Below are 21,979 nucleotides of genomic sequence, written 5' to 3' on the forward strand. Positions count from 1 at the left end.
ACAAAAGGAAAGGTCACATTTTGTTTTTATTTTTCAGTACCAGTTAATAGTCACATAGAGGCTCTAGAATTTATTCTCAGCATATTTCAGCTATCCACCCCAGCATTAATGTGCTATTTGTTAAACACTGATATTATGAGACAATTAGTTTAGCTTATTATTAAATCATGGCTAATAGAGTAGTATTCACTGGAAGGACTTACGCTGAAGCTCCAATACTTTGGCCACCTGATGTGAAGAGCCGGCTCATTGGAAAAGACCCTGATGCTGGGGAAGATTGAAGGCAAAAGGAGAAGGGTGTGGCAGATGATGAGATGGTTAGATAGCATCCCTGGCTCAATGGACATGAATTTGAGCAACTCCAGGAGACAGTGTAGGGAAGGGAAGCCTGGAGTGTTGCAGTCCATGAGGTCACAAAGAGTCAAACACAATTTAGTCACTGAACAACAACAGCTAACTACAATAGACTAGAAAGGAAGTGTGCGTTTGAACCTCTGGGAGGGAAAAATCAGTGGAAATCTAACATTTTCCTGATCTGCAAATAACTTCAAGGATAATATCATATTTCACATAATCACCTAGAGTTCAAACTTCTGAGATATTCTGTTGGCATCCAATCCCTGTGAAGAATGTGCCAGAGAAGTCCCTCCACCCCAGGGCCCAGAGCCCCCGGAGAGCAGGATAGGATGACTCACAGTTGTGCCTTGGCCCACCTCAGAGCCTGGCCCAAAGGGGGTGCTCAGTAAATGTCATTACTCGACCTTCAGCACTTCTTTCAGTGAGTATGTAGGGCAGGCAGAGGAATAGCATAGTGCAAAGGCCCCCACTTTCTTGGAGAAGCCAGGTACAAAGGGAAGTTTGTAATACTTTCTTTTTTTTTTTTTTTTAATTTTTATAAATTTGATGGTATTTATCAGCTTTTTTTTTTTCAACTTTCTGTTGTTTTTTTTCAAAAGGGCAAGGAGTTGTAAGATCTTTAAAAGTTAGGAGATGCAGAAATCTGAACTATTTCTGTTACTTGAGGTAAAATAAATAATAATTGTCAAACAATGCCAAAGAAGCAGAAAATGACAGAAGTGGAAAAAAAAATTCAATTTCAATGGCAAGGAGCAGAGGGGTTCAAAGAAATGAAACAAATTATTACTGCAATTTTTTTAAAAAAAGTTAGAATTTACAAACATAAATGAGAAGATTGACTCAGTACAAGTTTACCAAAAGTATGTGGAATCCTGTGGTTGTGATGTCAGTAAGCAACAAGCTGAGGCTGTTTTGTTTTGTTCTTTTAATGTAACATGATACTCAATTATTATAGGATCAAAGATCCTAGAATAAACGCTTCCATATGGAATGTGTAGTTGGAATACATAAATATGTAATTGGAAATAATCATACATTTGTTAAAGACTCTCATCCTATTTATAGTTGAACATCTAAGTGAGATGAGAAAAAGCTGGTCACTATGAGAAAACAAAGATACAGATTTAGGATATCAAATCCAAGAGTAAGACTGACAGAGAGTTCCTATTGTTTTAACTCAAGAAGGCGAGAGCTGAGAGATGATTTAATATGTGTCTCCAGTCTATAAAGGGTCATTATCTGGTGGTTTATGACCATCTGTTCTCTACCTCCCTTAAGAATGGAAAAGAGGAAATGAGCTTAAACTACAGGAAAATAAATTTAGGTTAGACCAAAGGGACTTCCAGATTAAGGTCTGTGCAACACTGCAAGCCTGAGTGGCTGTGGCATTTCCTCCCCTAACCTCGTCTGGAAACAGACAGGAGGCATTTACCCATCTGGGATGAATTCTACATACCCAGAGGGGATAAATCCTTGAATATTTTCAGACTGTAAATATTATTGGATGTCACTTTGATGTAACTTATTCTCTTCTGCCTTAAAGCTTTGGTCTGGATAGAAGTCCTTCTTACGTCTTAAGTAAAGGGTTTATCTGTTGATTTCACTGACCCATGAACTTTCCATTGACTCACCACTAACTGTGGGCTTGTCCATTCACATCCTTCTGTCCTGTGACCCAAACTCTTCCTAAGATAAAACCTGAAGCATCCCCTTGCTTATCTGCTTATCTGCTTGCTTATCTGCTTATCTCCCCATATCTGCAGACCTCATAAAATCCCAAAGTCTTGGCAAGTTGTACCAGGCTGGCATTCACTCACTCCTGCCCTAGCTGTGCCAAGCCACAGTCTTCAAGCCTGACCTGGCACCTCACCCTGTTTCTGTTCACACGCACCTACTTCTCTCCAGGATACTGTTACCTTCCTTGTCTGGGTGGACGACTAAAAATATTTCAATTCCCTACTCAAATGTTTCAGTATTTCTGAAAGGTCTTCTGCCTTTCCTACAGAAACCTGCATTCTCCTCCCCCAAATTACAGTCTTTTCAGCACTTACAGGTCCAAGGAGAATTTAACATGTGTTATGGTGAGCTTCTGTCTGCATTCCCATCAACATATAGTAGCAGACGTAAGAGGAAAAATGAAGCTAGTTTGGATCCTCTATGCTCTATTGACCAATAAATGTTTATCAAATAACAAGAAGAAATAATATAATATAATACAATATAATATAAATATATATAATAAAAAATATAATATAATTAATATAATTGTATATTTATATATAATAATAACATAATAATATATAATATATATAATATATAATATAATAATATAAAAATACTTAAATATATTAAAGTACATATAATATAATATACAATTTATATATATTATATTATATATAAATTATACTTATTATATAATTATATACAATAATATATAGCTATATATTATTGTATACAATTATATATTAATGTAATATGTTATATAATATTTTATTTATTTATTTATAACTACATTATATATATTTATAATATATAAATTAAATAAATTATATATAAATATATATTTTATAATAATTTATAATCACATTATAAATATATAATTATACATATATTTATAAATAAATAATTATGATTATTATAGTAATATAATAATTAAAAATAATATAACAAATATCTGTTAAATACATAATTATATTTAATATATAATAATAATCAATCATAATTATATTATTATAATATTATTAATAACATGATATATTAATTATATGTAGTATACCATTATAATTAATATATAATAATTATTAAAACTATAATATTATTAATAATTATAATAGATAAAGATTATATTAGCATATTATAATATATAATTTATATATAAAATTATATATATATTTAATTTATATATATTATTGTATTTTATATATTTTATATAATATATAATAGTATATAGTATATATCAGTATATATAATTAGTATATTTACTAACTATACTACATATATGGTATAGTATATATAGTATATATATATATATATATATATACACACAGTATGGTATATATAGTATACGTTCATGACGTTGTACAGGAGACAAATATCAGCACCATCCCCATGGAAAAGAAATGCAACAAAGCAAAATGGCTGTCTGAGGAGGCCTTACAAATAGCTGTGAAAAGACGGGAAGTGAAAAGCAAAGGAGAAAAGGAAAGATATACCCATTTGAATGCAGAGTTCCAAAGAATAGCAAGGAGAGATAAGAAAGCCTTCCTCAGCGATCAATGCAAAGAAATAGAGGAAAACAATAGAATGGTAAAGAATAGAGATCTCTTCACAAGAAAATTAGATACCAAGGGAACATTTCATGCAACGATGGGCTCAATAAAGGACAGAAATGGTGTGGACCAAACAGAAGCAGAAGATATTAAGAAGAGGTGACAAGAACACACAGCAGAACTAGACAAAAAAGATCTTCACGACCCAGGTAAAAACGAAGGTTTGTCACTCACCTAGAGCCAGACATCCTGGAATGTAAAGTCAAGAGGGCCTTAGGAAGCATAACTGTGAACAAAGCTAGTGGAGGTGATGAAATTCCAGTTGAGCTATTTCAAATCCTGACAGATGACACTGTGCAAGTGCTGCACTCAATATGCCAGCACATTTGGAAAACTCAGCAGTGGCCACAGGACAGGAAAAGGTCAGCTTTCCTTCCATTCCCAAAGAAAGGCAATGCCAAAGAATGTTCAAACTACCGTACAATTGCACTCATCTCACACGCTAGTAAATTAATACTCAAAATTCTCCAAGCCAGGCTTCATCAATACGTGAACCGTGAACTTCCAGATGTTCAAGCTGGTTTTAGAAAAGGCAGAGGAACTAGAGATCAAATTGCCCACATCCACTGGATCATTGAGAAAGCAAAAGAGTTCCAGAAAAACATCTATTTCTGCTTCATTGACTATGCCAAAGCCTTTGACTTGATATATGTGTATATATACTTATATATCATATACAGTATATATTTTATATATACTATATATATCATATATATACTATATACTATATATATTTATAATATAACATATATAATACATATAATATATTATGTATATCTAATATATATATTATATCTATTATATATTATATTATATATACATAAAAGTATAAGTTTATATATTATATATCATATATAATATATATAATATAATATATAAATGTTTATATATTATATATTATATATCATATATAATATAATATATAATGTTTATATATTATATATCATATATCATATATATAATATATGATATATTTATATATTATATCATATAATAGTTTATAATTATAATAATATATAAATATATAATTATATTTTATATACATATATAATATATAATAATGAATATATAATATATATACAATATGTAACAATTATATATTATTATATATATTATATTTATATTATTTATCATATATATTATATGTGACATATACATTACATGTATTATATGCTATAATACTATAGTAATATATACTGTATATATAATTGTATATATATACAGTATAATATATGTATAATTGTATATATATACAGTATAATATATATATTATTATATAGTATATATATAATATAATATATTATATATTAGTATATATATTTATATATACTCACATATACAATACTTGATATTATATAATACTTAATATACTTATATATATACTTAATTATATAATATTTATACATTATACTCTATATAATAGAGAGATTAATTATATATATTATTAAATAGTATATATATATTAGTATATATATTATGTATATAACATATATAATATATAATGTATATATATAATATTTATAATATTAGCATATATATTATATGTAATATAATATATACTCTATATATAGTTTATGTATATGTTATATACATTTAGTATTTATATATCATATATATACTAATATATTATCTATATAATATATAATAATAATTAATAATAATAATTATTATTATTATACATATTATATATGTTTACTCAAGCACAATGAGCTTCTCTGGTGGCTCAGACGGTAAAAGCGTCTGCTTTCAATGCATGAGACATGGGTTCAATCCCTGATTCGGGAAGATCTCCTGGAGGAGAAAATGGCAACCCACTCCCGTATTCTTGCCTGGAAAATTCCATGGATGGAGAAGCCTCGTAGGCTACAGTCTAAGGGGTCGCAAAGAGTCAGACATGATTGAGATACTTTATTTTCACTTTCAAGCTTTAAAATCTTTCATGGAAACTAAAATATGTTTTTGTTAAGCAGTAGTTTTTGAAGCAATTTTTGAAAGCTGGGTAAGGGAAAAGTAATTTCATAAGATAAAATTAACAATAAAAATGTTCAATTTTACTTTCATTTAAATTCCTTTTATTAATACCTCAGTTAAACAAATACATATTTTCCACTTCACTGAATTCTTAGACCTGGATATTTGGAAAATTTGATGATAAATTAAAGATTCTGTCCTCAGAAAGCTTACAATCTAGGACAGGAAAAACAGCTGCACAAGTGCCTGTAATATGAGGGAAGGTACGATTAGAGAGAAACTGACACGGCATGACAGGGACCAACCAGTGGGCAGAAGAGGGTTTTTTGAGGATGTGGCATTTAACAGGTGTTTAAGATCGAAATGGATTTCAACAAGAGTTGGGTTTGGTAGGTTAATCCACAAAGAGATCAGGAGCCAGTAGGATAATTAGGGTGTCTTCAGAAAAGTCAAGACTGCAAGGCTGGGATACACATAAGTCAGTCTGAAGGAAAGATAAACCAGCATACTGCTGATGAAGATGAGGATTTGGGGCTTAACTCAGTAGCTGATGGAGAGATGCTGAAGGTATTGATTAGGAGAGTAATCAACAGCATGTGGATGTCCTGAAATAGGATGAAAGAAGTAGAGGAGACTGAGGACTGCAATCTGTTTGAGAAACAATAAGACCTGGACAACAGCAGGTAACACGGGAATGACAAAGAGAAAAGCAATCAAGATATTTTGTAGAGAAAGAATCAAGTCTGCAGAATTGGCCCACCACTGGACGAAATGTGAGAAAGAACTCGCATAGAGAGTCCAAGAAGGGTTTGAGTGTCCCATCTGGGTCCCAGGGAGAAGGATGCCACTAATTAACAGTATGGAAACCGCAGGGGAAGAGATATTAACTGAGTTTAGGTACGTGGATCAAATGCAAATGGAACACGCGGATGGAACTACTCAGCACACACTGCTAAAGCTGGGCCTCTCCTAGGCAGCTAAGGGTAGAAATCTAAGAGTCATCTTCATAGAAACAATGCCTGCAATTATGGATTTTCCTCTTTGGAGGTCCCTACACTTTGGGGGAGGCACAATTTACTTCATTTCTCTTTTATTGACATCCAGGAACTAGATCATCAGCATTTTCAGCTCTAAGACATGTGCTAAAAGCAAACAATAAAATACGTTTATGAAGCCTTTAAAATATATGAAATTCTCTGTAAATGTACAGTGTAAATTGATAATTATAGCTCTGTTCTGGATCATGGGCAAGTAGGAAACAGGAGACTAGAATGGTAATTAAAAAGAGATTAAATTATTCACAATGGTGTGTGTGTGTGTGTGTGTGTAAGAGAGAGAGAATAAGGGAATGTGAATTTATTTTTCAGTACTCAATATGAAAATGCATCAATTTTCCCTTATTCTGAGGGTTGGAAAAAGTTCATGTTTTGAGAAGGGTTACTTATATATGCCATAGTCTTTGTAATCTGACACCTACAAGACAATGTTCAGATGTATGCAATAAAATTGCTCTTTTTGAGAAGCCGTTTCTTTGCTATCTTCTGACAGTTCTTCAGCTTGACATAAGGCTTAATACCCAGGTGAGAAACAATAAAGTACACTTTACAAGCTAAAGATACTCAAGAAAAAAGACATTTCTTCCTGTTATTTGTTCTCTGTGCTGTGTGGTTTTATTTTTTCCAATTCTGAAAGTCTCAAGGTCAACTTTCTTTCATAAACCAAAGTGGAATCATGGCTACATTGAGTGTTAGTCAGATCTCTGACCGTGTTGTTTTTCACTACAGTTATATAAAACATGTACATAGTTTATTCCCTTTTACTATTAGTAAGATGTTACTTTTCTCACATGTAAAAATCAACTTCCTCTTCATCCATTTAATTTAATCCCCGTGTTAATGATTATAACTAAAAAATAGTTCTTTTCTACATACAACATATGAAAAGTCTCTCGGCTATGAACCTGTCTGATAAGCTCATTAAAAGATACTTACATTGTAGTGGAGTTGCCCAGCTGGCCTTCTTAATAAGCTCTTCTATTTCTGATTATGTCCCTTTAATAAGTTAAACAGGTACTTCATGAATAAATGAAATTAATTTAATAACTCCTGGTGTGAACAGGGTTGCTTGGCCTTTTAAGGATTTCTGGCATTGCTGTGAAAGCCGCAAAGACTGTGAACTTTCCCATATGTTTTTGACGATGAAAACAATGGCAATGATGATTGGCCTGGAAAACTCATTTTAAAATATGTTTAATAAGGATCCATCAATGACATTGAATGACCTAGAATGAGTTTCCATTTCTCACATGATTTAAAAACACTGTTCTAGCACCATCATCTGGACAACCTCAGTCTTTCCAAAAACACAACATTAGTAAAACACCCCTGTACTCATTTTCTTTAAAAACACAGACTATACTCTGGTTTTAGTAAATATTTTTTTTTAGGTTTAAGTATCATATCATTATTGCTTATCATTCTTTCAAAATATCTGACAATTTTCTCAGAGTATGGTACCAAAAACGACATGTCAAGAAAAATGAGGTCAAGAATTCCTTAATAAAATGAGCGATTGTTTCACAATTTTCCCTCAATTTTTAGCTGGTTTTAGTAAATATTTTTTTTTAGGTTTAAGTATCATATCATTATTGCTTATCATTCTTTCAAAATATCTGACAATTTTCTCAGAGTATGGTACCAAAAACGACATGTCAAGAAAAATGAGGTCAAGAATTCCTTAATAAAATGAGCGATTGTTTCACAATTTTCCCTCAATTTTTAGCAAAGTTATCGTAATATTGTAGTGCAAAATTTTATCTCACAATAGCTGCTGTGGCCTTTGAAGTTTAAGGCAATAAATAGTTGTGGAGGAACTGTAGTAGAGAAGCATCTCAAAGTAAACTGAATCTGTTTTGCATATAGATTCATTTGTATTTCTTTTATATTTCCACATACAAGTGATAAAATGCAGTATCTGTCAGATTTATTTCACTAAGTATAGTAATCTCTAGGTCTATGCATGTTGCTGCAGATGGCAGAATTTTCTTCTTGTTTGTGGCTGAATGATCGTCCATTGTGTGTGTGTGTAGGTGTGTGTATGCTGGTGGATTAGTTGCTAAGTCATGTTCAGCTCTTGCAACCCCATGGCTCTCTGTCTGTGGGATTCTCCAGGCAAGGATACTGGAGTGGGTGCCATTTTTCTCCTCTCTTGAGTCTCCTGCATTGACAGGCAGGTTCTTTGCCACTAGTGCCACCTGGGAAGCCCATAAGTGATGCCATGTCATATGTTTTTTTACACTATCTTATTTCACCTAGCATAATGCACTCGTTTCATCCCTGTTGTCACAAAAGACAGGATTTCCTTCCTTGTTTAAGGCTGTATAATGTGCCTATGTGTGTGTGTCTCTGTAATATACACATATCTATATCTATGCATATGCATGTCTAATAAGTTGCTTTAGTCATGTCCAACTTTGTGGGACCCTTTGGACTGTAGCCTGTCAGGCTCCTCTGTCCATGGAATTTTCCAGGCAGGGATACTGGAGTGGGTTGCCATGCCCTCCTTCAGAGTATCTTCCCGAGCCAGGGATCGATCTTGAGTCTCCTGCATTGCAGGAAGATTCTTTACCATCTAAGCTACCAGGGAGGCTGTGTGTGTGTGTGTGTGTGTGTGTGTGTGTGTGTGTGTGTGTGTATCTTTCTTATCCATTCATTTATCAATAGGCAATTTGTTAGCAACCATGTCTTGGTTACATAGAAAACAAATGACGGTCACCAAAAAGGAGATGGAAGGGAGGAGAGACAAACCAGCAGTATGGTATTAACAGATATGAACTACTATGTATTATGTAAAATATATAAGAAACAAGGATATACTGTATCAGTTCAGTTCAGTTCAGTCGCTCAGTCGTGTCCGACTCTCTGCGACCCCATGAATTGCAGCACGCCAGGCCTCTCTGTCCATCACCAACTCCCGGAGTCTACCCAAACCCATGTTCATCGAGTCGGTGATGCCATCCAACCATCTCATCCTCTGTCGTCCCCTTCTCCTCCCACCCCCAATCCTACCCAGCATTAGGGTCTTTTCCAATGAGTCAACCCTTCGCATGAGGTGGCCAAAGTATTGGAGTTTCAGCTTCAACATCAGACCTTCCAATGAACACCCAGGATTGATCTCTTTTAGGATGGATTGATTGGATCTCCTTGCAGTCCAAGGGACTCTCAAGAGTCTTCTCCAACACCACAGCTCAAAAGCATCAATTCTGCGGTGCTCAGCTTTCTTCACCGTCCAACTCTCACATCCATACATGACCACTGGAAAAACCATAGCCTTGACTAGACGGACTTTTGTTGGCAAAGTAATGTCTCTGCTTTTAAACATGCTGTCTAGGTTGGCCAAAACCTTCCTTCCAAGGAGTAAGCGTCTTTTAATTTCATGGCTGCAGTCACCATCAGCAGTGATTCTGGAGCCCAAAAAAGTAAAGTCTGACACTGTTTACACTGTTTCCCCATCTATTTCCCATGGAGTGATGGGACCAGATGCCATGATCTTAGTTTTCTGAACGTTGAGCTTTAAGCCAACTTTTTCACTCTCCTTCTTCACCTTAATCGAGAGGCTCTTTAGTTCTTCTTCACTCTCTGCCATAAGGGTGGTGTCATCCGCATATCTGAGGTTATTGATATTTCTCCCGGCAATCTTGATTCCAGCTTGTGTTTCTTCCAGCCCAGCGTTTCTCATGATGTACTCTGCATAGAAGTTAAATAAGCAGGGTGACAATATACAGCCTTGACGTACTCCTTTTCCTATTTGGAACCAGTCTGTTGTTCCATGGCCAGTTCTAACTGTTGCTTCCTGATCTGCGTACAGGTTTCTCAAGAGACAGGTCAGATGGTCTGGTATTCTCATCTCTTTCAGAATTTTCCACAGTTTATTGTGATCCACACAGTCAAAGGCTTTGGCATAGTCAATAAAGCAGAAATAGATGTTTTTCTGGAACTCTCTTGCTTTTTCGATGATCCAGTGGATATTGGCAATTTGATCTCTGGTTCCTCTGCCTTTTCTAAAACCAGCTTGAACATCTGGAAGTTCACGGTTCATGTATTGCTGAAGCCTGGCTTGGAGAATTTTGAGCATTACTTTACTAACATGTGAGATGAGTGCAATTGTGCGGTAGTTTGAGCATTCTTTAGCATTGCCTTTCTTTGGGATTGGAACGAAAACTGACCTTTTCCAGTCCTGTGGCCACTGCTGAGTTTTCCAAATTTGCTGGCATAGCACAGAGCATTATACTCTTTATCTCATTATCTCACAGAGCATTATATACCATAAGTTATAATGGAGTATAATATGCAGAAACACTATGCTATATACCTGAAACTGACATAATATTGTAAATCAACTATATTTTATTGTAAAAAAAATAATGAACAGTAGGTTGGATATGGTAGAGGATTGTGGAGCAGGGAACTCTTTACCTAATCACTGTGCTATACAGAAGGCATGCCAACATGTCCATATGTTAACATGAAGATCAATACTTTTAAAATTAAACTTTCTATTTTGAAGTCATTGGAGACTCACATGTAGTTGTTAGAAATAATACAGAGAGATCCCAGGAATCCTTTACCTGGTTTCCACAGTGGTGACATCTTGCATAGCTGTAGAACAGTAACACAACCAGGATGTTGACATTGATACTGTCAAGATATGATACATTTACACCACCGCATGGATTCCTCATGTAAGCTTTTGACACTGGCTTTTTAGGAAAGATCAACTTTTTAATGTATTTAATCTTGATGTACATTTTTAAAGAAATTCTATGCAGTTTATCCTTAAACCAATCATGGCATCAAATACAATTTATAATTATATTAACATTCTGCATAATCTTTTACTACTTTATACAGGGATAAAACACACATGGAATGAAGCCTTCTGGATTATGTTAAACAACATTATACCTCACCTTCATCAAAATATAGACGCCAGAAGGGGAAGAGGGTACGGGAGGACAGAGGAGAAGGGCAGGCACAGGCAGCAGTTATGTTACTGATCTAAACAAAATTTTCTAAACCAGGTTATGCCATCAATCAAAATGGTCAAACCAACTTAGATTTCTCAAAATCCCCAATGGAGAGAGTGATTCTATAATCATATATATACACATACATATGAATATATATATATTACTCTGTAAAAACCTTTTGGGCTTATGTTAAACAGATCGCCAGTCCAGGTTCGATGCATGAGGCAGGGTGCTCAGGGCTGGTGCACTGGGATGACCCTGAGGGATGGGATGGGGAGGGAGGGGGGAGAGGGGTTCAGGATGGGGAACACATGTACACCCATGGTTCATTCATGTCAATGTATGGCAAAACCACTACAATATTGTAAAGTAATTAGTCTCCAATTAAAATAAATAAATTATAATTTTTAAAAATTAAAAAAAAAACCTTTTGGGCGTTGTGTGCCAGGTGCACCTCAGGCCGTAGTTCAAGGGTGATGGGACCAAGATCTTCATCATTACGCTCAACAGTTCCAAGTACAAACAGAAGTTGAGGACAAACATTGTGGAAAACAGCGGCATTCCTTATCTGCAGCATATACTCCAGGAATCTCAAGACAACCGTTCAGAAGCAATTAGTTAAAAACCTGGCATTGTTAGAAGGGTTCTGTGCGTTCCATCCCAACTCTATTTCCCACAGAGGTTTTCAACCTCTGGAAGATATGAAGGGAACAGAAAGCTCTAGTTTCAAAACCGTTCTTTATTCTCTTCAACCCAACCAAGTATATTGGCAAGGAAGAAAGCAAACTGCCACTATAGACATGCCACAGGGATGACATTTCCATGTTTTGGAGGCTGTCTTGGGCTTATCAGATTATCCATGGAAATGAAAAAATAAATGTCTTACGTTTTTCTGTCCTTCTTTCCATTGAAAATACTATGGATGAAACCAAATTAGGTAAAGGGGGAAAGGTTTGTACTTCTCCCTGTTCCCTGGGGTCCTCCTCCCTGCTCACCTCTGCCCATGACTCCACAACTAAATCCCCCTCTTCTCCTGCCTGGGTTATCGGGGTCACTAACGCTCTGGTTCTCTTCTAACCCAGAGAATCCCCCAGACTCTTGCCCGTAACACCCTTGCTCCTGGGGTGCTCCCGTGGACATGAACTCCGCTGCCCCTAGCTGCCGTCAGCTGGCTATATTGACTTGGAGTCTGACTACGGGATCCCATTTGGGGCTGCCCCGGAGCTGCTTTGTCAACCTTAGTAGCTACTCCGCCGTCCATCGCTGCTCGGTTGCCTCCAGGTGCGACTTCACTTTCACTTTTCACTTTCATGCATTGGAGAAGGAAATGGCAACCCACTCCAGTGTTCTTGCCTGGAGAAGCCCAGGGACGGAAGAGCCTGGTGGGCTGCTGTCTATGGGGTCGCACAGAGTCGGACACGACTGAAGTGACTTAGCGGCGGTTCTGCTGGAACTGTTCTGATCCTAAATAGTCAGCTGTGCAGAGGACTGGCTGCTGGGAGGCTAGGATGGTGAGGGTGGGACTGGCCTCAGGGGATAGCTACCAGGTACCTGGGGAAGGCTGGGCTGCTTGTAACCCTTCGTGCTAGATTGAGGTTGACTTGTCTCAAGGGGGTTGTCACCATCCTACAGTCCTGCAGGCCCCGTGGCTGCCAGCTGTTGCCCATAGGCTGGGTGAGCCGACGGAGTGCCATATGCAGACTGAGCTGCATAAGAGGCCCGGGGGGTAGTAACTGTAGCCCTGGTGGCATCACAAGCCCCCGTGCCATGCCCCCGGACGGGCTGACAATGCGCCTGCGCACCCAGGGAGCTTCTGTCCCTAAGAAGTCGTGTAGGTGGTCTGCACATAGGGCGCAGTGATCTGATCCTGAATATGGGTGACGTCAGGGGGCTGTTCGAAGGGCCCATAGCTTCGTTGCACATATGCATGGGTGGTCCGGGCACATCCTTGAGTGGGTGGCTGGTGGAAGCACAGTAGCCCTGTGGGCTGCAGCTTGGTTGTGGCTACTGCAATGTGCAGACACTGTCTCCCCTTCCTTCTCTTCTCAGCGTCCCTCTTCCTCTCTCACTTCCTCCTGGTGCTGCAGGCACAGGCGTGAAACCCGCAATCCTGGGCACTACGACTGCACCAGCCTGCAGGGGTGGAGGGAGGAGGGGGGAACCACAGCGTTCTCGGATGTTCTCTGGAGATCCGTCCAGGTCGTGTGTGTGCTGTGGGTGAGTAGCATTCCACCACTTGTCCAACGAATTTCCCATTTAAGGACAAATGGGTTGTTTCCAGTTGGGAGCTACTATTAGTAAAGCTGCTATAAAAATTCTTTCACTGGTTCTTTTGTGTGAACACATCTCTATTTCTCGAGGATAAATGCCTGGGAGTTAACATACTGGGTCATATCGAAGTTGCACGTTTAGTTTTTCAAGAAATTCCAAACTATTTTCCACACTGCCTGTGCCAGTTACATTTACACCATCAAAGTAGGAGTGATCCAGGGTCTCTGCATCTTCCCCAGCATTTAGTGCTGCCACTAGGTTTTTATTTAAGCCATCATGGCAACCCACTCCAGTGTTCTTGCCTGGAGAATCCCAGGGATGGCGGAGCCTGGTGGGCTGCAGTCTATGGGGTCGCACACAGTCGGACACGACTGAAGCGACTTAGCAGCAGCAGCAGCAGTATATATTGATATTAGGGCTTCCCAGGTGGCTCAGTGGTAAAGAGTCTGCCTGCCAAGCAGGAGATATGGGTTGGATCCCTCGGTTGGGAAGAGCCCCTGGAGAAGGAAATGGCAACCCACTCCAGTATTCAAAATCCCATAGACAGAGGAGCCTGGCAGACTGCGGTTTGTGGAGTCACAAAAATGTCTTATGCAACTAAACAACAGAAACTATAAACTGATATTTTATTGTGATTTTGATTTGCCTCTCTCTGATGACTAATGACATTGGACATCTTTCCACGTGCTTATTTGCTGTCTGTATATGCTCTCTGATGAAATGTCTTTATTGCTTCTGTCCATTTCAAATTGGATTGTTTGGTTTTTTGCTATTGAGTTTAGAATTTTCTTTATATATTCTAAATGAGAGTCCTTTATCAGATATGAGGCTTACAATATTTTATCTGTACCTGTCTTCTCATACTATCAACAGGGTCTTTCACAGGTTTTTTAGTTTTATGAAGTCAATTTTTAATTTTTCTTTTATGGATTTTGTTTTTTATGTCAAGTTTAAAAACTATTCGATTAGGCCTAGGTTTCAAAGATCTCTTGTTTTCTCCCAAAAGTTTTGTAGCTTTATATTTCGTATTTAAGTCTGTGATCCATTCTGAGTTAATATTTTTACATACTTAGGTCGAATTTTTTTTATAATTTTTTCTTATGGAAGTCCAATAGGTCAAATACCAGTTTGTTGAAAAAAGTATCTTTCTTCCAGTTAATTGCTTTTGCGTCTTTGTCAAAAATCACTTGGAATGACTCTTTCTGGGTTCCCTGTTCTGTTCCTTTGATCTGTGTGTCTATCTTTCTGCCAATATCATCCAGTTTTGATTACTGTAGCTATATAACAATTCTTAAAATTGGGTAAATACTCCTATTTTTCTCTTATCAAAATTGTTTTAAGTATTCTAGTTCCTTTGGGTCACCATACCAGTTTTAAAATACTCGTGTATATTTACAAAAATTAGTTGATTGCTAGGATTTTAATAAGAGATGTGCTCAATTTGTATGCTATTTGGAGACAGTTGACAGCTTTACTATATTAAGTCTTCCAATCTTTTGACACTGTATTTATTTACATTTATTTAGATCTTTAATTTCTTTCATAAGTGCCTTGTAGTTTTCAGTATAAAAGTCCTGTGAATACTTTGTTACATACACAGCAAAGTATTTAATTTTTGAGCAATCAAAAATATTACATATTTTTTATATTGGTTTCAAAGTATTTATTGCTAGTGTACAATACATTGGATTTTTGTGTGTTGATCTTCCATACCGTGACTTTACTGAACCCACTTATTTCTTGGAGCTTTTGCTAGATTTTCTGAGATTTTTTTATTGAGGCAATGGCATCATCCACCATTTCTTCCTTTCTGGTTAGTATGTCTTTTATTTAATTTTCTTGCATTAATCCCTGGCTAGAACATTCAGTATTATGTGAAATAAGAGTGATGAGAGTTATATCCCTATTTTGTTTTTGATATTAGGAGGGAAAATATTCAGTTTTGCAACATTAAGTATAATGTTGGATTATAGGAGTGTAGGAATTTTGTATTTGTTCTTGATCGAGTTGAGGAAATTTTCTCTTTTTCTACTTCTCTGAGAATTTTCATTATGAATGAGTGTTACATATCGTTAAGTGTTTTTTGTGCACTGACTGATATGGTCATCTTCTTTAGCCTGTTAATATGCTGGATTCCATTGGTTGATTTTCAAATACTGAACCAGCCTTGCATCTGTGAAATAAACCACACTTAGCAAAGGTGTATATGTACTTTTTAATATATCACTAAATTCTGTTTGCTACTGCTTGTTAAGGATTTCAATATTAATTTACATCCTAGGTACTAGTCTATGGTTTTCTTGCATTTTTCTCACATTTTGTGGGGGAAGAGATAATGTCTTTGTCTAGTTTTGGTTTCAGGGTAATAATAGTGTCATAAAGTGAATTGTCAAGTATTTTCTCCTCTATGTTTTCTGGAAAAGATTGTGTAAAACTGGTGCTAGTTATTTTTTAACGGGTTGGGAGAATTCTCCAGTGAAACTATCTGTGTCTCAAAATTTCTTTTATGGACATTTTAAAGTTATACATTCAATTACCATTATGGTTATTGGTCTATTTCAATTATCTGTTTCATATTAGGTGAATTGTACTAGTTTGTGTTTTTGAGGAATTAGTTCACTGCCTCTAAATTGTCAAATGTGTGCATGTGAAGCTGTTCATAGTATTTCTTTACTATCCTTTTGATATATGCACGATCTGCAATAATATTCCCTATTTCATTCCTGGTACTGCTAAATTTCGCTTCCCCCCCCCTTTGTTCATCTTGTTGGAGGTTCACTGATTTTTTCTTCAAAGAACCAACTCTGTTTCTTTTATTTCTTTATTGTTCTTTTTTTTTCTTTTATTGATTTCTGCTCTTATCTTTATTATTTCCTTCCTTCTGCTTATTTGGGGCTTACGTAGCACTTTTTTCTAGGTCTTGAATTGGAGTTATAAATTTGAGACTTTTCACAATTTCCTCTTCAGAAGTGCTTTAGCTTTGTCTTGCAAATTGTAATGTCTCATATTTTCATGTTCATTCCATTCCATGCATTTAAAATTTTTTCTCTTCAGATTTCCTTTCTTTGACCTATGGATTATTTAGTAGTATGTTTTTTAGTTTCCAGGTATTGGGAAATTTTTCTTTTATCTTTCTTGTATTGATTTACAGTTTCATCCCATTGTGGCCAGAGAAAACACTGTATGATTTCAATTATTCTATGTGGTGAAGTTTGTTTCATGGCACAGTATACGGTTGATCTGGGTTTATATTCTATGAGCCCTTGAAAAGAATGTGGATTTTGCTATTGCAAGATGGAGATGGTTGGATGGCATCACTGACTCGATGGATATGAGTTTGAGTAAGCTCCAGGAGTTGGTGATGGACAGGAAAGCCTGGCATGCTGCAGCCCGTGGGGTCGCAAAGAGTCAGACATGACTGAGTTGCTGAACTGAACTGAGTAACCTCCCTGTATCATTATATTTGAATTTTTTATAGACGACACATTGCTAGGTCATGTTTTTAACCTCCCTTACCAATGTCTTTTTTCCGTTATCTTTTTCCTCCTGTTGTTTCCTCCTTTCATCTGTTCTGCCTCAGACACACAGACTTTGCTGCTTTTCCTCAGACTGAATAGACATGCTTTCCCTCCGGGCTTTGGCTTTCGCTGGTACCTCTGCCAGGAAAGGTGTTTCCCCTCATATAGCTTGTCCCAGCATTCTCCTAAGGGTTGCCCAAATTCACCACCCCAAGTAAAAACACTATACTTCCTGTTCCCCTTCTCCAATTTATCTCTTAGCAGTTATTTCTAGCTAACACACACGTTTTTCTTATTTCTTTTAATTGCCATCTATATCGTCTACAATAATAAAAACTCTACTACTAAATCTCCAGTGCCTAGAGCAGGACCTGACTCACAGGAAGTGCTTGATACTTTTGTTAAATGAGTAAGAGAATTAAAGAAATGTCCCTGGCGGGCTGTCCAGTGCGTCTACGCATTCCTTCACTCTGGTTTGTTCTCCAGCAGCACTGACCAGCTTTCATGTCATCCCGCAAGACACGCATTGGAATCAGGCCCAGGACCTCCCACATGCAGCTCCCTCGCCTGGAAGCTGTCCTCCTCCTCACTGCCACCCCTGCTCCCCACTAAGCAAACTCAAGCAGCAGTCAACACTAGCTGGAGAAGCTTCCTCTGACCCCTTAGACTAGGTCACGTTCATCAGAGAGAGATTTGTTGAGTGCAGGTGACCACATTTTCTAATTAATATTTGTTTGGTGGATTATTTGATTAATGTGTGTCTCTTCCACTGGACATTAAGATCTATGAAGACAGAGACTATGCCCGGTTGGCTCAGCATTATACCCCTAGCCCTGTGCTCAATAGCTGACACATAGCAGATAATGAATATTTTCCAAATGAATGAAATGACAAATCTTTGATAAATGAGTTCTCATTTTTATATGTTTTAGCTTCCAGCAATGATGGGATAGATTAAGAGAGGAAAGAGGAGTACCTTTGTAACTGTTGGCTGTACAGGATTCACTTGTCTATAGAAGTTAAGCTAAACAGATAAGAAAATGCTTGGTTACAGGGATCTGTAGGTGAAGCAGGCATTGGATCTCTTCTCTTTGTGAAGTTCAGGTTAGCTGCTGAGACCTAGAGGAAGTGTTTTGAAGATACTCATGTTTCCAATCCACAGCACTACTGACATTTTGAGCTGAATATTTCCTTGTGATGCTGTTTGTGCTACGCATTATACAACGTTCAGCAGCATGCCTGGCCCCTACCCAGTAGAGGCCAGTTTCACCTTCTGCCCTCAGGTATGACAACCTGATTGCCTTGCTGTTGTTGAGTCACTAAGTCATGTCCAACTCTTTGCACCCCCATGGACTGTAGAATGCAGGCTCCATGGGGTTTTCCAGGTAGGAATACTGCAGTAGATTGCCATTTCCTTCTCCAACCTAGTGATAGTTCAACCTAGGGATTGAACACACATCTCATGCATTGGCAGGTAGATTCTTTACCACTGAGCCTCAAGGGAAGCCCTTGATTTTCTCTAGATGTTGCCCAATGTTCCTAAGGGTGCAAAATTGCCCCTGGTTGGCAATACCATGATAGATTTTAAAATGTTTAGAAGGTTTGAAATAAATATAGGGAATGAGAGAGTATAGAGAGCTCATAAATGAGGAAGAAAGTGAGTGTAACTATAAGTGAGCTGAATAATGACAGTTTGAAACATCTGTGGGCCACACGAATCTGTAAGCGCCTGAAGAACAGTGGAAGACGGAGGTTTGTGACATTGTGCAGGAGGCAGGAATCAAGACCACCTTCAAGAAAAGCAGAAGCAGAAGAAGATGTTTTTCTGGAACTCTCTTGCTTTTTCGATGATCCAGCAGATGTTGGCAATTTGATCTCTGGTTCCTCTGCCTCTTCTAAAACCAGCTTGAACATCTGGAAGTTCACGGTTCACGTATTGCTGAAGCCTGGCTTGGAGAATTTTGAGTATTACTTTACTAGCATGTGAGATGAGTGCAATTGTGTGGTAGTTTGAGCATTCTTTGGCATTGCCCTTCTTTGGGATTGGAATGAAAACTGACCTTTTCCAGTCCTGTGGCCACTGCTGAGTTTTCTAAATTTGCAGGCATATTGAGTGCAGCACTTTCACAGAGTCATCTTTGACGATTTGAAATAGCTCAACTTGAATTCCATCACTTCCGCTAGCTTTGTTCATAGTGATGCTTCTTAAGGCTCACTTGACTTTGCATTCCAGGATATCTGGCTCTAGGTGAGTGATCACACCATCGTGGTTATTTGGATTGTGAAGATCTTTTTTGTACAGTTCTTCTGTGTATTATTGCCACCTCTTCTTAATATCTTCTGCTTCTGATAGGTCCATACTGTTTCTGTCCTTTATTGTGCCTATCTTTGTATGAAATATTCACTAGGTATCTTTAATTTTCTTGAAGAGATCTCTAGTCTTTCCCATTCTATTGTTTTCCTCTTTTTCTTGCATTGTTCACTGAGGAAGGCTTTCTTGTCTCTTCTTACTATTCTTCAGAACTCTGCATTCAGATGGGTATGTCTTTCCTTTTCTCCTTTGCCTTTAGCTTCTCTTCTTTTCTCAGCTATTTGTAAGGCCCCCTTAGACAACCATTTTGCCTTTTTACACTTCTTTTTCTTGGGGATGGTCTTGATCACTGCCTCCTGTACAATGTCACGAACCTCTGTCCATAGTTTTTCAGACACTCTGTCTATCAGATCTAATGCCTTGAATCTATTTGTTACTTTCACTGTATAATGGTAAGGGATTTGACTTAGGTCATACCTGAATGGTCTAATGGTTTTCCCTACTTTCTTCAATTTAAGTCTGAATTTTTCTGTAAGGAGTTCATGATCTGAGTCACAGTTAGCTCCCAGTCTTATTTTTGCCTAATATACCAGGTCCCAAACTTTGCTGCCTGTTAGAATTACATGAGGAGCTTTGTAAAATCCCAGTGTTCAGGTCACACCCTACACTAATGAAATGAGTATTGATTGGTGTTGCACCAAGTTTCAGTAGTTTTCAAGGTTTCTAGATGATTCCAAAATGCAGAAAAAATTTGGAACCCACTGGGCCTATTGCTTGAATTTCTACAGCAGTATTTCTCAAAGTGCAGTCTCATATCCAGCACCCTCGGCATCACTAGGGAATCTGCTAAAAATGCAAATTCTCAGACTCTGCCTTAGACCTGGGCTTCTCAGGTGGCACCAGTGGTAAAGAACTTGCCTGCCAATGCAAAAGACATAAGAAATGCAGGTTCAATCCCTGGGTCATGAAGATCCTCTGGAGGAGGAAATGGCAACCCACTCCAGTATTCTTGCCTGGAGAAGCAAGAATACTGCTTACTCTGTCTCCCGTGGACAGAGTAGGCCTGAAGCCTATGGTCCATGGGGCTGCAAAGAGTCAGACATGACTAAAAGGACTGAGCTTGCACATACTAGGTGATGAACGCACATTCAATTTTTAGAACCATTATTCTAAAAAACAAAGAGAGCATTTCGATGATGTATTACAGACATTGTTTGGAAGTAGTTCATCCTCTTTTTTGTCCTCATCGTATGTGGGAGGTGGAAAAGTAAATATCCTTGGGAGCCTGCAGATAACATCAGTGTAACTATGATGTGCACTGTGAAGAACAACTAGAGGGACAAGGAAGTGTTGGCGCCACCCCTTTGGGTCCACATGCCACGGACAGGACATTCTTTTAGAACGTACGTCAGACACACAGTTTTGTTTTCTGTTCCTGTACCATAGATGAGTGCATTGTCCTTTATGTGAGAGGAAATGTTAGTAGGAAATGTTCAGCATCATGTTTGCATCACCTCACAGAGATCCTAGACAGCGTATTAAAAAGCAGGGACATTACTTTGCCAACAAAGGTCCATCTAGTCAAAGCTTTGGTTTTCCAGTAGTCATGTATAGATGTGAGAGTTGGACTATAAAGAAAGCTGAGCGCAGAAGAATTGATGCTTTTGAACTGTGGTGTTGGAGAAGACTCTTGAGAGTCCCTTGGACTGCAAGGAGACCCAACCAGTCCATCCTAAAGCACATCAGTCCTGGGTGTTCACTGGAAGGACTGATGTTGAAGCTGAAACTCCAATACTTTGGCCACCTGATGTGAAGAACTGACTCCTTGGAAAAGACCCTGATGGTGGGAAAGATTGAAGGTGGGAGGAGAAGGGGACGACAGAAGATGAGATGGCTGAATGGCCTCACCGACTCAATGGGCATGAATTTGAGTAAGCTCCAGGAGTTGGTGATGGACAGGGAGGCCTGGCGTGCTGCAGTCCATGGAGTCACAAACATTCGGATATGACTGAACAACTGAACTGAACTGAACAGAAATCCTGCTCATTGTTCAGGCTTGTGAACAAATCCCGTAGGACACTCTCAGTTTGCCCCAGAGAGGATTGTATAAACTGATGCTTCATTTCTCAGGCTTCAGAATGCTAATGCCTGAGTTTTCTCTGCTTGAGATTTGGGCTGGGATGTGTGTGTGTGG

General features: G+C 37.7%; 1 pseudogene; it reads right to left on the reverse strand.

Annotated features, from left to right (window-relative positions):
• Positions 1–11,279: 11,279 nt before the first annotated feature.
• LOC145525223 (RNA-binding protein EWS-like) lies at positions 11,280–13,941 on the reverse strand (annotated as a pseudogene).
• Between the last annotated feature and the right edge of the window lie 8,038 nt (positions 13,942–21,979).

The sequence above is a fragment of the Giraffa tippelskirchi genome, chromosome 11 (genome assembly GCF_054371585.1).
Source record: "Giraffa tippelskirchi isolate mGirTip1 chromosome 11, T2T-mGirTip1v1.2.pri, whole genome shotgun sequence".
NCBI classification, from domain to species: Eukaryota; Metazoa; Chordata; class Mammalia; order Artiodactyla; family Giraffidae; genus Giraffa; species Giraffa tippelskirchi.